The sequence below is a fragment of the Salmo salar genome, chromosome 10 (assembly GCF_965601325.2).
Source record: "Salmo salar chromosome 10, fSalSal1, whole genome shotgun sequence".
Taxonomy (NCBI): domain Eukaryota; kingdom Metazoa; phylum Chordata; class Actinopteri; order Salmoniformes; family Salmonidae; genus Salmo; species Salmo salar.
This window is the reverse complement of record NC_138300.1, coordinates 21,545,951-21,564,714: the sequence shown is the minus strand read 5'-3', so window position 1 is coordinate 21,564,714 and position 18,764 is coordinate 21,545,951. Positions and strand designations below refer to the sequence as shown.

General features: G+C 42.3%; 1 protein-coding gene across 2 annotated transcripts in view; it reads right to left on the bottom strand.

The window, feature by feature from the left end:
- Nucleotides 1-17,049, bottom strand: part of cbarpb (CACN subunit beta associated regulatory protein b) — a 54,047-nt gene extending 36,998 nt beyond the window's left edge. The window contains exons 1-2 of one of the 2 annotated variants that reach the window (XM_014216315.3): nt 16,951-17,041; nt 9,284-9,455 (exon numbers count right to left, since the gene is read on the bottom strand). The gene's annotated coding sequence lies outside the window, so the exon portion shown is untranslated. Of the gene's footprint in view, nt 1-9,283; nt 9,456-16,950 lie in introns of both variants that reach the window. The other variant, XM_014216317.3, reaches the window with a different exon arrangement.
- Nucleotides 17,050-18,764: the final 1,715 nt, after the last annotated feature.

Genomic DNA, 18,764 nt, shown 5'->3' with positions numbered 1-18,764 from the left:
ATTTGTAACTGTACTATTTCACAACATTTATGAACCTATATACACATTTTACAGACCCCGAATGTTTTACATTGGTTCTCTGGCTGTTATTAGTCCCACCCTTCAGCTCCATTCAACCCCTCAAAGTTATCTCTTAACACCATACATTTTGGATTTCTATTTGCCATATATTTTTCAACTGCTGTGATGCTTCACAAAAGTACTGAACCTTTGTTCTCATAGCATCTACAGATTGTAAATAAAAAAAACAAATTGCAAAAATAATTATATATTATTGAGTGACTATGACTTTTCAAATCACCCAGTATTGCCATCTGCAGCATTAGTTCCAGGTAAATGTTGCAATTCTTCAGCCATTCCTGGATCTGTTACCAAAAACAAGCTACATATGGACAATACCAAAATAAATGATCTAATGAGTCTGCCTCCTCACAGCAAAATCTGCAGAGCTGGGAAGGTTGTATTCCCCATACACATATATAACATTCTATTGGTTGCAAGAATTTCGTATAATAATAATAATAATAATAATAATAATAATAATAATAATAATAGAAAAAAAATGTGCGTTTTGAATCCGACGTTGTTTTGCGTGTCAGTTCATAAACCATGTGCAGATTGAATTGGTAGGTCGAAAATCTCTTCAACTATTTTGCAATTTATAATGACACAGCTGTCAATTTTTTTGGTCCTTAAAATGAAATTGGTATACGTTTTTATTTATCACAATTTTCTTTAACCATTTATGGTCTTTAATGCAGGGCCAACAGACAAGTTCCTTACTCTCTTTCCCCCCCCCCCCCCCCCCCTACTTGCCTCTTCCATTTTTGTGGTAATGCTGCTGTTACGATCATTGTTGGAAGGATCGGACCAAGGTGCAGCGTGGTAGGCGTACATCATACTTTATTAGATGAACACCGAAAACAAATACAAACGTAACGTTCAGTAGGGCTACACAGTACCAAAAACAAGATCCCACAAACGAAAGGTGGAAAAAAAGGCTGCCTAAGTATGATACCCGGCCAACAAAGAAATAGAAAAACTAGAATGCCCACCCATATCACACCCTGACCTAACCAAATAGAGAAATGAAAAGGCTCTAAGGTCAGGGAGTGATAGGTGAATTTAGTTGGTTGTAATTTTGGGTATAGCAGACATTTCCATATGTCTGTGTTAGCTGCATGTGTGACAAATAATTTACAAAAATTATAATTTTTTTTTTTTGATCAATTAGTATATTTGAGTTTAACCACAATATTTATTCTGTCTTTTCATATGGATTAAACTGAAATTGCAACCAATTTAAGGCTTGTTTAAAAAATATATATATATATTTTGGAGATGATTTCGTTTTCAAATAACCGAACATGAGCAGTTGTAATCTGAATAAAGGGAAACGGGCCATTCTTGAACATGGGGTGAGACATTCTTAATAATTTACTAGAGAACCAGTTTGGATTGAAGTATAACTTCTGTATGACTGAAGCCTTTAGTGAGAGGTCTAATGCTTTAATATTTAATCATTTCTGCCCTCCGAATTCATATATAAAACAGGCCCTATCAATTTTGTCTGGCTTGCCATTACAAATAAAATGGAATATTTTTGGTTCATATAAATTTAAAAAGCAGGTCACTAGGTGTAGGCAAAACCATAAGCAAATAGGTACACTGTGATATGACTAGAGTTAAATCAGGGTGATTTTTCCACAAATAGACAAGTATTTTCCTTTCCATGGTAGCAAGATCTTATCTATTTTTGCTAACTTCCTATTAAAATTTATTGGAGTGAGATCATTTCTTTCTTTCGGGATTTGTATACCGAGTATGTCCACATCCCCGTCCGACCATTTTATTGGTAAACTACACGGTAATGAAAAAAGTTGAATTTTTTAGTGATCCAATATGTAATATTTATCATAATTTGGTTTTAATCCAGAGAGGTTAGCAAAATAATCTAGATCCTCTATGAGGCTGTGGAGGGATTCTAATTGTATTTTTAAAAGAAAACATGAATCAGCATACAAGACCTTTGTTTTTAAGCCAAGGATTTCTAATCCCTTAAAATTTAGATCCAACAATAATATTAACAAATAACATTTCAATGGCAATAATAAATAGATATGCCGATAGTGGACAACCTTGTTTTACTCCTCTTGACAGTTTAAAACTTTGAGACGTAACCATTATTTACTAAACTCAGAAAAAAAATAAACGTCCCTTTTTCAGGACCCAGTCTTTCAAAGATAATTAGTAAAAATCCAAATAACTTCACAGATCGTCATTGTAAAGTGTTTAAACACCGTTTTCCCCATGCTTGTTCAATGAACCATAAACAATTAATGAACATGCTCCTGTGGAACGGTCGTTAAGACACTAACAGCATACACACGGTAGGCAATTATGGTCACAGTTATGAAAACTTAGGACACTAAAGAGGCCTTTCTACTGACTCAAAAACACCAAAAGAAAGATACCCAGGATCCCTGCTCATCTGCGCAAACGTGCCTTATGCATGCTGCAAGGAGGCATGAGGACTGCAGATGTGGCCAGGGCAATAAATTACAATGTCCGTACTGTGAGACGCCTAAGACAGCGCTACAGGAAGACCGGACGGACAGCTGATCGTCCTCGCAGAGGCAGACCACGTGTAACAACACCTGTACAGGATCGGTACATCCAAACATCACACCTGCGGGACAGGTACAGGATGGAAACAACTGCCCGAGTTACACCAGGAACGCACAATCCCTCCATCAGTGCTCAGACTGCCCGCAATAGGCTGGACTGAGGGCTTGTAGGCTTGTTGCAGGTCCTCACCAGAGGCGACGGTGTTGCCAGCGATATATGGGCACAAACCCACCGTCACTGGACCAGACAGGACTGGCAAAAAGTGCTCTTCACTGACAATTTGCCGTTTAGTCTCACCAGGGGTGATGGTCGGATTCCCGTTTATCGTCAAAGGAATGAGCATTACACCGAGGCCTATACTCTGGAACGGGATCGAGTTGGAGATTGAGGGTCCGTCATGATCTGGGGCGGTGTGTCACAGTGTCATCGGACTGAGCTTGTTGTCATTGCAGGCAATCAACACTGAGTTACAGGGAAGACATCCTCCTCCCTCACGTGATACCCTTCCTGCAGGCTCATCCTGACATGACCCTCCAGCATGACAATGCCACCAGCCATACGGCTCAATCTGTGCGTGATTTCCTGCAAGACAGGAATGTCAGTGTTCTGCCATGGCCAGCGAAGAGCCCGGATCCCAATTCCATTGAGCACGTCTGGGACCTGTTGGATTGGAGGGTGAGGGCTAGGGCCATTCCCCCCATAAATGTCTGAACTTGCAGGTGCCTTGGTGGAAGGGTGGGGTAACATGTCACAGTGAGGAACTGGCAAATCTGGTGCAGTCCATGAGGAGGAGATGCACTGCAGTACTTAATGCAGCTGGTGGCCACACCAGATACTGACTTACTTTAGGACCTCCCCTTTGTTCAGGGACACGTTATTCAATCTGTTAGTCACAAGTCTGTGGAACTTGTTCAGTTTATGTCTCAGTTGTTGAATCTTATGTTCATACAAATATTTACACATGTTAAGTTTATTTTCAGCAAACACAGCTGACAGTGAGAGGATGTTTCTTTTTTTGCAGAGGTTATTTTACACCTAGGGTTACTATACATAACTTTAACCCATTTTATAAGAGATTCTCCAAAATTGAAATATTCTAGGAATTTATATATAAACTCCAGTCGTACTTTATCAATTCTATTGTTTCCAGTACTTGTCTTATCTCCAATGTATCATCCATGAAAAAAACCTGTCTGATTAGGATGAATGCCTGACAATACCTTTATAAATTCTATGCACCAAGTATTTAGCTAGAGTTTTTGCATCACACCACTGAAGTGTAAGATGCCTCCAATTTTTCAAATGGATTGGATCTTTACACACACAACTTGGATCCTGTTTCAGTAATAATGAAATCAGATCTTGTTGCATGTCCAATAACCACTCCTATATAAAACATGCTAATAATGGTCCTCTGAGTACATATTAAAAAGAGTTTGGTATACTTCCACTGGTATGCAAGCCAGCACAGGAGTTTTCCCAGCCTTAAAGGCTTTAATTGCATCAAGAGGCTCCTCTGTAATTTGGCCTTCACATGAGTCTCTGTACAGATGTTAATTTTACATTAATAATAGGGGGGAAAAAAATCCATATATTTAGTTTTGGTTAGTGGAGACTGAAACGAAAACATATTATAGTACTTTACTTCCTCTTTCAAAATATAATTTGGTGAATTATGTGTGACATCATTTGTAACAAGTTTCAATGCATTTTGTTTGGTAGCATTTCTATGTTAGAGATGGGAAAAATGCACCAAATTCTTTTTCACATATTCCATCCAGAGATTGATTATATATATATATATATACACATACATACACACACACACACACACACACACACACACATAATAAAGCTATTTAAAAAAATTAAAAAAATGGCTCTCTCTGTACTGTTAGTCCTTCAATTTCCTTTGTTAATATGGACTCTTTTGATCTAAATTTCTTTTGTTTTATACATCAGTACTGAATTGCATGGCCTCTAAACGCCCATTTAAAAAGTGTCCCATACAATAAGGGGATCTGCTGTACCCATGTTATGTCTGAAAAAGTCAGTTATAAAGTCTTCTGTCCTAGTTATAAACAAGTCATCATCCAGTAGGCTTTGATTAAATTTCCAATATCCTCACCCACGTGGAAATTCTGTAAGAGTAATATATACTGCTCAAAAAAATAAAGGGAACACTTAAACAACACATCCTAGATCTGAATGAAAGAAATCATTTTATTAAATACTTTTCTCTTTACATAGTTGAATGTGCTGACAACAAATTCACACAAAAATAATCAATGGAAATCCAATTTATCAACCCATGGAGGTCTGGATTTGGAGTCACACTCAAAATTAAAGTGGAAAACCACACTACAGGCTGATCCAACTTTGATGTAATGTCCTTAAAACAAGTCAAAATGAGGCTCAGTAGTGTGTGTGGCCTCCACGTGCCTGTATGACCTCCCTACAACGCCTGGGCATGCTCCTGATGAGGTTGCGGATGGTCTCCTGAGGGATCTCCTCCCAGACCTGGACTGAAGCATCCTCCAACTCCTGGACAGTCTGTGGTGTAATGTGGCGTTGGTGGATGGAGCGAGACATGATGTCCCAGATGTGCTCAATTGCATTCAGGTCTGGGGAACGGGGGGGCGAGTCCATAGCATCAATGCCTTCCTCTTGCAGGAACTGCTGACCCACTCCAGCCACATGAGGTCTAGCATTGTCTTGCATTAGGAGGAACCCAGGGCCAACCGCACCAGCATATGGTCTCACAAGGGGTCTGAAGATCTCATCTCGGTACCTATTGGCAGTCAGGCTACCTCTGGCGAGCACATGGAGGGCTGTACGGCCCCCCAAAGAAATGCCACCCCACACCATGACTGACCCACCGCCAAACCGGTCATGCTGGAGGATGTTGCAGGCAGCAGAACGTTCTCCACGGCGTCTCCAGACTCTGTCACATGTGCTCAGTGTGAACCTGCTTTCATCTGTGAAGAGCACAGGGCCCCAGTGGTGAATTTGCCAATCTTGGTGTTCTCTGGCAAATGCCAAACGTCCTGCACGGTGTTGGGCTGTAAGCACAACCCCCACCTGTGGATGTCGGGCCCTCATACCACCCTCATGGAGTCTGTTTCTGACCGTTTGAGCAGACACATGCACATTTGTGGCCTGCTGGAGGTCATTTTGCAGGGCTCTGGCAGTGCTTCTCCTGCTCCTCCTTGCACAAAGGCGGAGGTAGCGGTCCTGCTGCTGGGTTGTTGCCCTCCTACGGCCTCCTCCACATCTCCTGATGTACTGGCCTGTCTCCTGGTAGCGCCTCCATGCTCTGGACACTACGCTGACAGACACAGCAAACCTTCTTGCCACAGCTCGCATTGATGTGCCATCCTGGATGAGCTGCACTACCTGAGCCACTTGTGTGGGTTGTAGACGCCGTCTCATGCTACCACTGGAGTGAAAGCACCGCCAGCATTCAAAAGTGACCAAAACATCAGCCAGGAAGCATAGGAACTGAGAAGTGGTCTGTGGTTACCACCTGCAGAACCACTCCTTTATTGGGGGTGTCTTGCTAATTGCCTATAATTTACACCTGTTGTCTATTCCATTTGCACAACAGCATGTGAAATGTATTGTCAGTGTTGCTTCCTAAGTGGACAGTTTGATTTCACAGAAGTGTGATTGATTTGGAGTTACATTGTGTTGTTTGTGTTCCCTTTATTTTTTTGAGCAGTGTATATACCAATTATGTGATGATCCGACTGTATTCTGTCCCCTATCAACACTAACTTTTGGTGCCGGAGAGAATGACATAAGAATGTAATCAAGATGACTAGTTTGATTAAGCCTCCGCCACGTATATCTCACTAGGTCAGGGTATTTAAGCCTCCATATATCCACCAATTCCAATATAGCCATGACATTCATGATTTCCTAAAGTGCCTGAGGGTGATAGTTTGTAGTGTGATTTCCTTTCCATACAGGTATTGAAAACTGTATTAAAATCCCCCACCATAATAATAAGAGTCTAGTGTTGCTTGTTGAGTTGACAAATTATTACATTTTCAAAAGAAGCTTGGATCATTATTTGGACCGTATAGTTTAATAAGCCATATCTGTTTATTGTCCAATAACATATTTAAAATAATCCATCTACCTTGATGATCTGTTTGGACAATTTGCACATTTGGATCAAAATTACTGTTAATATCATCACCCCTTTTTAATTTCTTTGCCCATGGGAGAAATATACTTCGCCCCCCAAGTTCTTTTGCCACAAAACTTCATCTAAAATTGTTGAATCAGTTTCCTGTAAACAATAGATAATATATTCCTTCTCTTTCGGCTAGGTAAATACTGATTGTCTTTTCTTATTATCTGCTAAGCCATTACAATTACAACTGGCTATACTTATCTCGCCACAGAGACAAGTTTCAATTCTATTTATCAAAATATACAGTTGAAGTCAGAAGTTCACATGAACAAGTCAATGACTCCAACCTAAGTGTTTCAACCACTCCACAAGTTTCTTGCTAACAAACTAAAGTTTTGGCAAGTCAGTTAGGACATCTACTTTGTGCATGACAAGTAATTTTTCTAATTGTTTACAGACAGTGAAATAATCTATCACAATTCCAGTGCGTCAGAAGTTTACATACACTAAGTTGACTGTGCCTTTAAACAGCTTGGAAAATTACAGAAAATTATGTCATGGCTTTAGAAGCTTCTGATTGGCTAATTGACATCATTTGAGTCAATTGGAGGTGTACCTGTAGATGCATTTCAAGGCCTACCTTCAAGCTCAGTGCCTCCTTGCGTGACATCATGGGAAAATCAAAAGAAATTAGCCAAGACCTCTGAAAGAAAAAAAATTAAAAATAAATTGTAGACCTCCACAAGTCTGGTTCATCCTTGGGAGCAATTTCCAAAACGCCTGAATGTACCACGTTCATCTGTACAAACAATAGTACGCAGGTATAAACACCATGGGACCACGCGGTCTGTCTCCTAGAGATGAATGTACTTTGGTGCAAAAAGTGCAAAGGACCTTGTGAAGATGCTGGCGGAAACAGGTACAAAAGTATCTATATCCACAGTAAAACGAGTCCTATAATCGGCATAACCTGAAATGCCGCTCAGCAAGGAAGATGCCACTGATCCAAAACCGCCATAAAAAAGCCAGACTACGGTTTGCAACTGCACATGTGGACAAAGATCGTACTATTTGGAGAAATATCCTCTGGTTTGCTGAAACAAAGATAGAACTGTTTGGCCATAATGACCATCCTTATGTTTGGAGGAAAAAGGGGGGGCTTGCAAGCTGAAGAACACCATCCCAACCGTGAAGCACAGGGGTGGCAGCATCATGTTGTGTGGGTGTTTTGCTGCAGAAGGGACTGGTGCACTTCACAAAATAGATGGCATCATGAGGAGGGAAATACATTTGCATATATTGAAGCAACATCAAGACATCAGTCAGGAAGTTAAAGCTTGGTCTCCCAGATGGACAATGACCCCAAGCATACTTCCAAAGTTGTGGCAAAATGGCTTAAGGACAACAAAGTCAAGGTATTGGAGTGGCCATCACAAAGCCCTGACCTCAATCCTGTAGAAAATTTGTGGGCATAACTGAAAAAGCGTGTGCGACCAAGGAGGTCTACAAACCTGACTCAGTTACACCAGCTCTGTTAGGAGGAATGGGCCAAAATTCATCCAACTTATTGTGCGAAGCTTGTGGAAGGCTACCTGAAACATTTGACCCAAGTTAAACAATTTAAAGGCAATGCTACCAAATACTAATTGAGTGTATGTAAACTTCTGACCCACTGGGAATGTGATGAAAGAAATAAATAAATCTTTCTCTACTATTATTCTGACATTTCACATTCTTAAAATAAAAGTGGTGATCCTAACTGCCCTAAGACAGGGATTTTTTTACTAGGCTTAAATGTCAGGAATTGTGAAAAACTGAGTTTAAAATGTATTTGGCTAAGGTGTATGTAAACTTCAACTATATATATATATATATATATATATATATATATATATATATATATATATATATATAAATAACTTGCAATGTACACTCACTGTTCTCACAACATAATGAAACATTTTGGGAACTTTAAAATAACATAAAATGTGTGCCATTATCATTTTCCACCCTAATACCATCATTGTATAATCGTCAACACAACTGGACAGTTTAAAATATAATTTTTTGAAAATGTTTTATTCTGGACAAATGTGTCATTACAACTTTTAGGGGAAATTATCTTACACCTTTCGGTTTGCTGGGATGACTCCAAGTCAACATCTCCAGACATGAAAGACTGGCAAGAAGCAGAACCAAAACTAGCGTGTGTCTGCCGAATTGCGAAAGAGTCACCATCCAGGCAGCCTAGCTTCAACGCGTAAATAATCCTTCCATCCTCCCACCTCAGCCCCCTCTTCATCAAATAGAGGCTCTGCCATCACATTGCTAAGAGACATTGCTGAGGCCCAATGCATTCCCTCATAGCCATTCATTCTGCTGCAGTGTTCCGTCCACACTGCGCACGCACACACACACACAGCAGGGGAGAAGCAGCATGGCAGCAGCACCTATTCTTCCTCCCCCAGCACCGCTGCCTTTGCTACAGGGGAGATGCCTGTCGGAGTGTCTTACCCTGATGGAGGGCTGTGTGCAGCAGCTCTGGATGTGGGTCTCTCCCTTCTCAGCTCCTCCTCAGCTTCCTTGCTGCATGCTCAGCCTGCCTCTGCCCACCCACCTGGCCGGCCAGCCTCCTCAGGGCTGTAGTATCCTCTCAGCATAGGCTTGCCTGGGCACTGACCAGCAGCTTAGGAAGCAACAAGGCAGCGGCAAATCATATACACTGCCGCTAGCAAAACAATATGTTGTATTCTAATTTGATTTATTTTAAGCCATGGAAACAGACATTTCCCAATGTGTTACTTGTTGTGTATTAGGGTTGTATCATTTGCACCTCCATACTTAAGGTAGTTGTATAGGCAGAGCATCATGGGTAATATGTGTTGAGATGAGCACGTTCAAAATAAATGTTTGAACTGATACCCGTCTCATCATTATTGACTTGTTATAAAGATGTGGTTATGAAACCCACGAGACATAAAATATTGACGATGAGTAAGTCTGAACCTACAGAAACTATTCTGTCCAGAAGAGGTCAGTTTTTAGAAGTTTAAACATATTTTCCTTGGTACAGTCTAGGCTAATGTTAGCTCAGTGTATTGCTAGCAGAGGCAAGTGCATAGTCGAGCTAGCTAAGAGGGAGTTAGCGTCGCCATGGACGGCAGAAACAGATTTGAGAAGGACGTTGGAGCGGGAAAACAACGTGATTTAAAAAAAGGGAGGACATTTAGTTCAACTGTGAAGACTAACTTGAAAAATGAGCGAATTTTGAGTAAACATCATTAAGTGAAGTGAATGAAGAACACTAAATATTGCCATGGCAAAAGAAAACTATTGAAGTGAGTGACAATCAGGAGCCTATTGACAAGCAAACAATGTCTGGAATGGTTGGAAATATTGGACAGTTTGCTGAAAGTATTGAGCAGTGGAGCTCATATACAGAACAGTTTGAATATTTTGTTGATGCAAATAAAATTGATCAGGACAAAAATTGGGCCTACAGTCAATTTACTTCGCAGCCTGCTACAGCCAGGCACTTTTCATCAAAACCTCTAGTTATTGCTCAAAGGTCTAGGTGCCATAGAAGAAATCAGAAGGTAGGAGAATCAGTGACAATGTTTGCTGCGGTTTAATGATGTTCTAAATAACACCAACAGAGGCCGACTAGTATGTGGGCTACGGAGCGAAACTACACAAAAGAGACTATTGACTGAAAGTAATCTAATTTTGGCAAAGGCAATTGAAGTCAGTGTGGCCATGGAAGAGGCTCAGTATTAGAGATCATCAGGATAAGTGCACAGTTGCAACTGAAAAGCAGAGACAGGGAAATCAAGGCACATGGTTCCACTGTGGCAAAGCAGTACATCAGGCGTCTATGTGCTCGTTTAAGTACATGGATTGCTGAGCCAGTGGTAAAAAAGGTAAAAATGAAAGTCACACACTAATTATGCTGCCAAACATTTAATGGGTATAGAAACCAACGTTTTGGCACGCAGTGCCTTCAAGTGAGAAGGCACTGTGTGCCAAAACATTGGTTGCTATACCCATTAAAATGTTTGGTGTAACAGTATAGCTTCCGTCCCTTTCCTCACCCCAACCTGGGCTTGAACCAGGGACCCTCTGCACACAACAACTGACACCCACGAAGCATCGTTACCCATCGCGCCACAAAAGCCGCAGCCCTTACAAAGCAAGGGGAACAACTACTTCAGGTCGCAGAGCGAGTGACCTCACCTGATTGAAACACTATTAGCGCGCACCACCGCTAACTAACTAGCCATTTCACATCGGTTATACTGGCAGCATAATTAGTGTGAAACTTTTTCTTTTCATAGATTACTCTGTTAGTCAGCACCTCCACAAACATTTTCTGGGTATGTGTCAGCGTATGCCTTTTACTAGCCTCTGGTAAGGGCCACATCGAACAAGCCTGCAGAAACAAAAGGAGATCAGAGAAAGCGTCAGACAAAACAAGAGACATTCCAACGAAAGAAACAAAAGAGCAAGAGACCAGAGAGGGAATCCAATGAGGAAGTCACACAGAAAATACTTACCGTTGCTGTGAGAGGCCACAGTTCAGCTAAACAGAAACGCTGACGCTCTACATCATGGAAGGAGACTATCCATCACTACTGGGTTGTTTGCAGTTAGATCACACTGGACTGGCAAACAGTATGTACAATGACCGATGGAGACACAGGCCTAGCCGCCATCTTAAAGAAACATGGAGAGGTATTTAATGGAGAGCTGTGTATCATGAAAGACATTACAGTGAAGCTCAGCATTAAGCCAGACGGCAAACCAACGTTTCTGAAAACATGACCTGTACCTTATGCTATCAGACCAAAAGTCGAGACGGACTTGGACACTTTAGTCAAGAACAAAGTACTGAAGCCGGTCAGCGTGAGTGAATGGGCTACCCCCATTGTACCAGTCCTTAAGGAGGATGTAGGAATCAGGATATGTGGAGACTTCAAAGTCACAGTTAACCTGGTGTAGTCGGCTAAGCAGTATCCATTACACATAGATGACCTTTTCACAGTTTTAGCTGGGGGTCAAAAGTTCAAAATCGACCTCTGCCAAACCTACTTACAGATGGATGAAAAGTCAAAAGGAGCTGCTGACCGTCAAGACACACAAGGGGCTCTTCAGGTAATGTCGTCTACCACTTTGAATCACAAGTGCGCCAGTGCTGTTCCAGAGGGTGACCATATCTTGAGTGGATTGCCAGGAGTACAATGCTACCTGGATGACATCCTCATTACTGGAAAAGATGAGGACCATCTGCTGAACTTGGAATCTGCCTTAGAGATTGAAGGACTACAAGTTCGTAAGAACAAATGTGCATTCTTCCAATCGGTTCAATACCTCGGTCACGTCAGGCGCGTGACCGAGGACTTCACAAGGCTCCAGCCAAGGTCAAGGCTATCTTGGATGCCCCAGCTCCTCAGATACTTTATCCTGAGCTTGGCAACAAAGCGGAAGTCACTGCATCAGTTGCTTTGAAGGGACAAAACATGGAAATGGACAGAACAATGTGAGGAAGCATTCGTCAAAGAAAGCAAGGAAATACTCCTGAAAACTGAGTCACTGACACACTTCGACAAGTCATTGCCCATCCAACTAGCTTGAGATGTTAGTCCCTAGGTTGTGGGAGCAGTCGTCCCATATCATGCCTTCAGATAAAAAGAAGCCGACTGCTTTCACATCAGGGACATTAAAGAAAGCAGAAACTACGCAGATGAAAGGGGAATCCCTAAGCATCATTTTTGGAGTGGGTTTCACCAGTATCTGTAAGGGAGGAAGTTCAGCTACACGCATTCTGCAAGCAGAATGCAAAGGTGGGCTTTGTTCTTGTCAGCACACACACACACATGACTTCAAGCACTGCAAGGCAGAACTGCATTACAACAACAATTGACTCTCCAGGTTACTACTACTACCTGTGGTCAAACCAGAGTCACATATCCTACCTCAGACAAGTGGAAAACGCACCAGTCATTTCAAAACAAGTGCAGAGAACCACCAGAAATCACCCGGTGTTATCTGAAGGGATGGACATCAAAAGTAAAGCCGCAGGTGATGCTCCAGAACTGAAACCTTACCAGGAGAACTGAGCTGTTAGCAGTCTTGTTGTCTGCTGTGGGAGAGGAGTCATCATTCTGCCGTCACTGAGGAAACCAGTGGCCCAGGAGTGTGGAGGTGAACGGAAAGGCTGGAGCAACGAACCGCCCTTGCGGTCTCTGCCTTGCCGGTTCCCCTCTCTCCACTGGGATTCTCTGCCTCTAACCCTATTACGGGGGCTGAGTCACTGGCTTACTGGTGTTCTTCCATGCGAGGGGTGCATCACTTGAGTGGGTTGAGTCACTGACGTGGTCTTCCTGTCTGGGTTGCCCCCCCCCCCCCCGCGGAGATCTTTGTGGGCTATACTCAGCCTTGTCTTAGGATGGTAAGTTGGTGGTTGGAGACATCCCTCTAGTGGTGTGGGGGCTGTGCTTTGGCAAAGTGGGTGGGGTTATATCCTGCCTGTTTGGCCCTGTCCGGGGGTATCATCGGATGGGGCCACAGTGTCTTCTGATCCCTCCTGTCTCAGCCTCCAGTATTTATGCTGCAGTAGTTTGTGTCGGGGGGCTAGGGTCAGTCTGTTACATCTGGAGTATTTCTCTTGTCTTATCCGGTGTGAATTTAAATATGCTCTCGCTAATTCTCTCTTTCGGAGGACTTGAGCCCTAGGACCATGCCTCAGGACTACCTGGCATGATGACTCCTTGCTGTTCCCAGTCCACCTGGCCGTGCTGCTGCTCCAGTTTCAACTGTTCTGCCTGCGGCTATGGAACCCTGACCTGTTCACCGGACGTGCTTGTTGCACCCTCGACAACTACTATGATTATTATTTGACCATGCTGGTCATTTATGAACATTTTAACATCTTGACCATGTTTTGTTATAATATCCACCCGGCACAGCCAGAAGAGGACTGGCCACCCCTCATAGCCTGGTTCCTCTCTAGGTTTTTGGCCTTTCTAGCGAGTTTTTCCTAGGGAGTTTTTCCTAGCCACCGTGCTTCTTTCACATGCATTGCTTGCCGTTTGGGGTTTTAGGCTGGGTTTCTGTACAGCACTTTGAGATATCAGCTGATGTACGAAGGGCTATATAAATAAATTTGATTTGATTTTGCAACAGCTACACTGTGGGATGGTTTGCATGAAATCGCAGAAAGCTACTTCTGGTGGCCTGGATTGGATGGAAGCTTTGAGGAATAAGCAAAAACATGTTCCTCATGTCAGAAGGTTCACAAAGTACCTCAACTTGCATCTCTTCATCCGTGGGATTGGCATCACATAAGTGTACTTCACAGGTCCATTCAAAGACAAAACGTTTCTCATGGATGCTCATAGGAAAATGGCCAGAGGTTGCCATCATGAGGTCTACTACTGCTGAGAAGGAGCTTGTAGAAGAAGTGTTTAGTCGGTTGGGAACCCCACTCCAACTCATTAGCGACGAAACGGACCGGAGCTTGTGTCCCAAGAAAATGACACATTCCTACAGGTGAATGGTGTATAGCACATCAGGTCTGCAAAAAAAGAATGTCTATATACAGTGTGTGCAAATGGCGTAAGGAGGTAAGGCAATAAATAGGCCATAGTAGCGAAGAAACTACAATTTAGCAAATGAACACTGGAGTGATAGATGAGCAGATGGTGATGTGCAAGTAGAAATACTGGTGTGCAAAAGAGCAGAAAAGTAAATAAAAACAATATGGGGGATGAGGTAGGTAGATTGGGTGGGATATTTACAGATGGGCTATGTTCAGCTGCAGCGATCGGTTAGCTGATGTTTAAAGTTAGTGAGGGAAATATGTCTCCAGCTTCAGCGATTTTTGCAATTCGTTCCAGTCATTGGCAGCAAAGATCTTTAAGGAAAGGTGGCCAAAGGAGGTGTTGGCTTTGGGGATGACCAGTGAGATATACCTGCTGGAGCGCATGCTACGGGTGGGTGTTGTTATCATGACCAGTGAGCTGAGATAAGGCGGAGATTTACCTAGCATAGACTTATAGATGACCTGGAGCCAGTGGGTCTGGCAACGAATATGTAGCGAGAGCCAGCCGACTAGAGCATACAGGTCGCAGTGGTGGGTGGTATAAGGGGCGTTGGTGACAAAACAGATGGCACTGTGATAGACTGCATCCAGTTTGCTGAGTAGAGTATTGGAAGCTATTTTGTAAATGACGTCACCGAAGTCGAGGATCGGTGGGATAATCAGTTTTACGAGGGCACGTTTGGCGGTGTGAGTGAAGGAGGCTTTGTTGCGAAATAGGAAGCCAATTCTAGATTTCATTTTGGATTGGAGATGTTAAAACCTGTCATCACCCCAGTCCAAAGACATTGTTGTTGAGAGTCAGGTTGACCGCTGTGACGCTATGAGAGATTGGTGGGTACCTAGATGCTTGAACTTGTAAAACAGACTCTCTCAACAGTTAATGTAGGAGGGGAAGAGGTGTTGTGTATTAGGGTTGTGCCATTTGCACCTCCATACTCACTGTAGTTCTAGACACAGCACATCATGTGTTGTAATGAGTACTTTCTAGATAAATGGTTTAACTGATTCCTGTCTCAACATTATTTAATTATTGTAAAGATGTGGTTATGAAACCCATGGGTGTCATGCACCCAAAAAATGTGAAGGTGCACAAAAAGCTTCTGGATCTGCACTTGAGACAGCGTTTTTCACCACAACCATACAAAAAAAATGAATTTCTCACAGAAGAATGGTGTTGCATCCCTCCAATTAGCATTTCAGACACTTGTAGAACCAATGCCAAGGTGCATTGAAGCTGATCTGGCTACCTGGGCGGCAGGTAGCTGAGAGGTTAAGAGTGTTGGGACAGTAACTGAAAGGTTGCTGGTTTAAATCCCTGAGCCAACTAGGGTAGAAATTTGTCTCTGTGCCCTTGAGCAACACACTTAACCCTAAATGCTCTAGGTAAGTATCCACTAAAATTTAAAACACTGTTAGTATTTTCTTTATTTTGGCAGTTACCTGTAGTTAGACACGCCATCTAGTCTAATTTGATTGATGGCCAGAAATGGCTTCTTGTTAATTAGTTATGAGGTTGGGAACATATCTGGGCTAGCTAAAAGCAACTTCATAAACTTGCTAGTTGGCAAGTATTATTATTTATTTATGTAACAGGACAAATCTGTGGGGGGGGGGCACATGTCCCTGTGCTCCCTATGGGCATGACGCCTCTGATGAAACCCACAAAACAATCACACAAGCAAGGAAAACCTGAACTGTAACTTCACTCAAGCTGGCTTTTATAGGCAATACAATAAATATTATAATAAGAACGCCTCAGTCAATGTATCTGTTGTATTTCCATGGTACTGTAGGATTCCTATGAATTTCCCCTCCCCATTTTAAGATGCATTAGACTACTGTAACTCTCAAAGTGTGAAGCAAACCCTAGTAATGTTTACTGTAATTTAAGTAGCTTACTTTAAAACCATGTATGCAAATAAGCCACCCATCATGTATAGTTCACCACATGTCTGAATGCTGTTACATGCATAATGATGAATCATATTTGATTTTGCAAGGAGACTGTTCAGTTGACTGCTACTGTAAGTCAGTAGGAAAACAAAATTACAGCCTTTTCTTGCTCTTTGAATCCTCTGCATTCCTCATAAACATGGCTATGGCAATGGACCTTCGAAAATAGTTTGAATTAAAAATGTTGGCCTTTGTTGTAATAAAAAGCACATAACTTCTTAATGGGTTGTCTCTGTATGGATCCATATCATGCTATTTCATTTGTACAGTCCAAGACGTTGGGATGAATTTGCCGTGATCAACAGAAAGGTGTAGCGCTCGCTCCAAATAATAGCCGATTCTAGAAGAACGCGTATCAGTGCGAGCCTCATATTCCACAGGCTATTCCATTTCGTTAAGGAGCGCCTGCTCTAGAAGCGACTATTCCAATTACATGCATTTCCTTCTATTTACTCAAATACATAATTATAGAAAAGCTTTCCTTGTACTGCCAACTGTTTCCATCCTTTCTATACGGACTATCTGCAATATCATGGATTTAGGCTGGTATTCAATGTGCAACCGATAAGCTACGGGTTGATGTTCATCACAAACATGCATGTGCAAAAAAAACTGAAATGCCACTCACCTAATTACAATTCAGGTGATCCATGTAAGGACACGTACAGTAGGCAGAAGCCAATAGCGCCAAACCTTCGCCGAACACTGTAATGTTGCTTTAACGGCTAAAACTATTTATGAATGAAACCCTATGCTTAAGACACACCCACCACCAGTCAGAGACGCACCACGTGACGTAAGTGATTGACGAGCAGGAGGAGGCGCGTGCTGAAGATCATCAGCATCCCTCCCTTCAATTCAAGTATTTGGGGGTGACGTTATGAATAGGCTTCTGGTGGAACATAATGAAAGTAGGTACACCTAAATTCACATTATGTTTGGAATGAAGAATCGGTTCATTAATTAAATTGAAAAGGTATATACAGATCGACAAGATGAAAAGTGAATAGGCCTTCTGGATGATAAGGTTATGTTCTGAACATTCTTATGTAGTAGGCTACTTTTAATGTAGGCCATTTGAGCACCCATGGTGGGTAGGCCTGCTTGCAGCTCTATATTATTTACTAACATCTGGTAATACAGATCAGTAGACTATCACAATGTAACTTCTGATTTTCTTTAACAAGGCAAGTCAGTTAAAAACAAATTATTTACAATGACGGCCTACCAAAAGGCAAAAGGCCTCCTGCAGGTGCGAGGCCTGGGATTAAAAATAAAAAAATGAAATAAAAATATAGGACAAAACACACATCACGACAAGAGACAACATAATACTACATAGAGAGACCTAAGACGAAAACATAGCATGGCAGCAACACATGACAACACAACATGGTAGCAGCACAAAACAAGGTACAGACAACATCACAAAGGGCAAGGAGGTAGAGACAACAATACATCACGCAAAGCAGCCACAACTGTCAGTAATTGTTCATGGTTGAGTCGTTGAATGAAGAGATTGAGGTAAAGCTGTCCAGTTTGAGTGCTTGTTGCAGCTCGTTCCAGTTGCTAGCTGCAGCGAACTGAAAATACGAGCGACCCAAGGATGTGATGATTATTACCGCTGTGTAATGTTAGGGCAAAAACCAAATCGTGCACCAAGTTTGGGAAACCCTGCCTCAACCCTTACAAATGTCAACTTCAGTGGGGTGACGTCCCAAGGATTCCGTTTCGACTTTTCATCCTTGATCGATCATCAGGTGTTGGCTGACCCCTCAAGGTGGTTGATGCTGATTTATAAAACCCTCTTAGGCCTCACTCCCCCCATCTGGGATATCTACTGCAGCCGTCGTCCTTCACATACAACACCCGTTCTGCCAGTCACATTCTGTTAAAGGTCTGGGGTCCCCAGGACCGAGTTTGGGAAACGCTGGGTTAAGGTTAGGGTGAGGGTTAAGGTTAGGGTGAGGGTTAAGGGTAGGGTGAGGGTTAAGGTTAGGGTGAGGGTTAAGGTGAGGGTTAAGGGTAGGGTGAGGGTTAGGGTTAAGGTTAGGGTGAGGGTTAAGGGTAGGGTGAGGGTTAAGGTGAGGGTTAAGGTTAAGGTTAGGGTTAGGGTTAAGGTTAGGGTGAGGGTTACGGTTAGGGTGAGGGTTAAGGTTAGGGTGAGGGTTAAGGTTAGCACTAAACAACAGCTGATCATTTTTTACATTCTAACAGCGCCACACTCTGGCAGTAAAGTATGAGATGTTTCACACGACCATAAATAAGCATATACTTATGCTGGTTATTTACAATAGCAGAATATACACAAAATATTATTTATTTAATTTTAAAGATCACACTGAACGACACACTGATTTCAGATGAAACACTGAATCTTTGGATTGAATGCGTCGCTTCTGGAAAATAACTACATTTCCCTTCATGCTTTGAGCACTCATA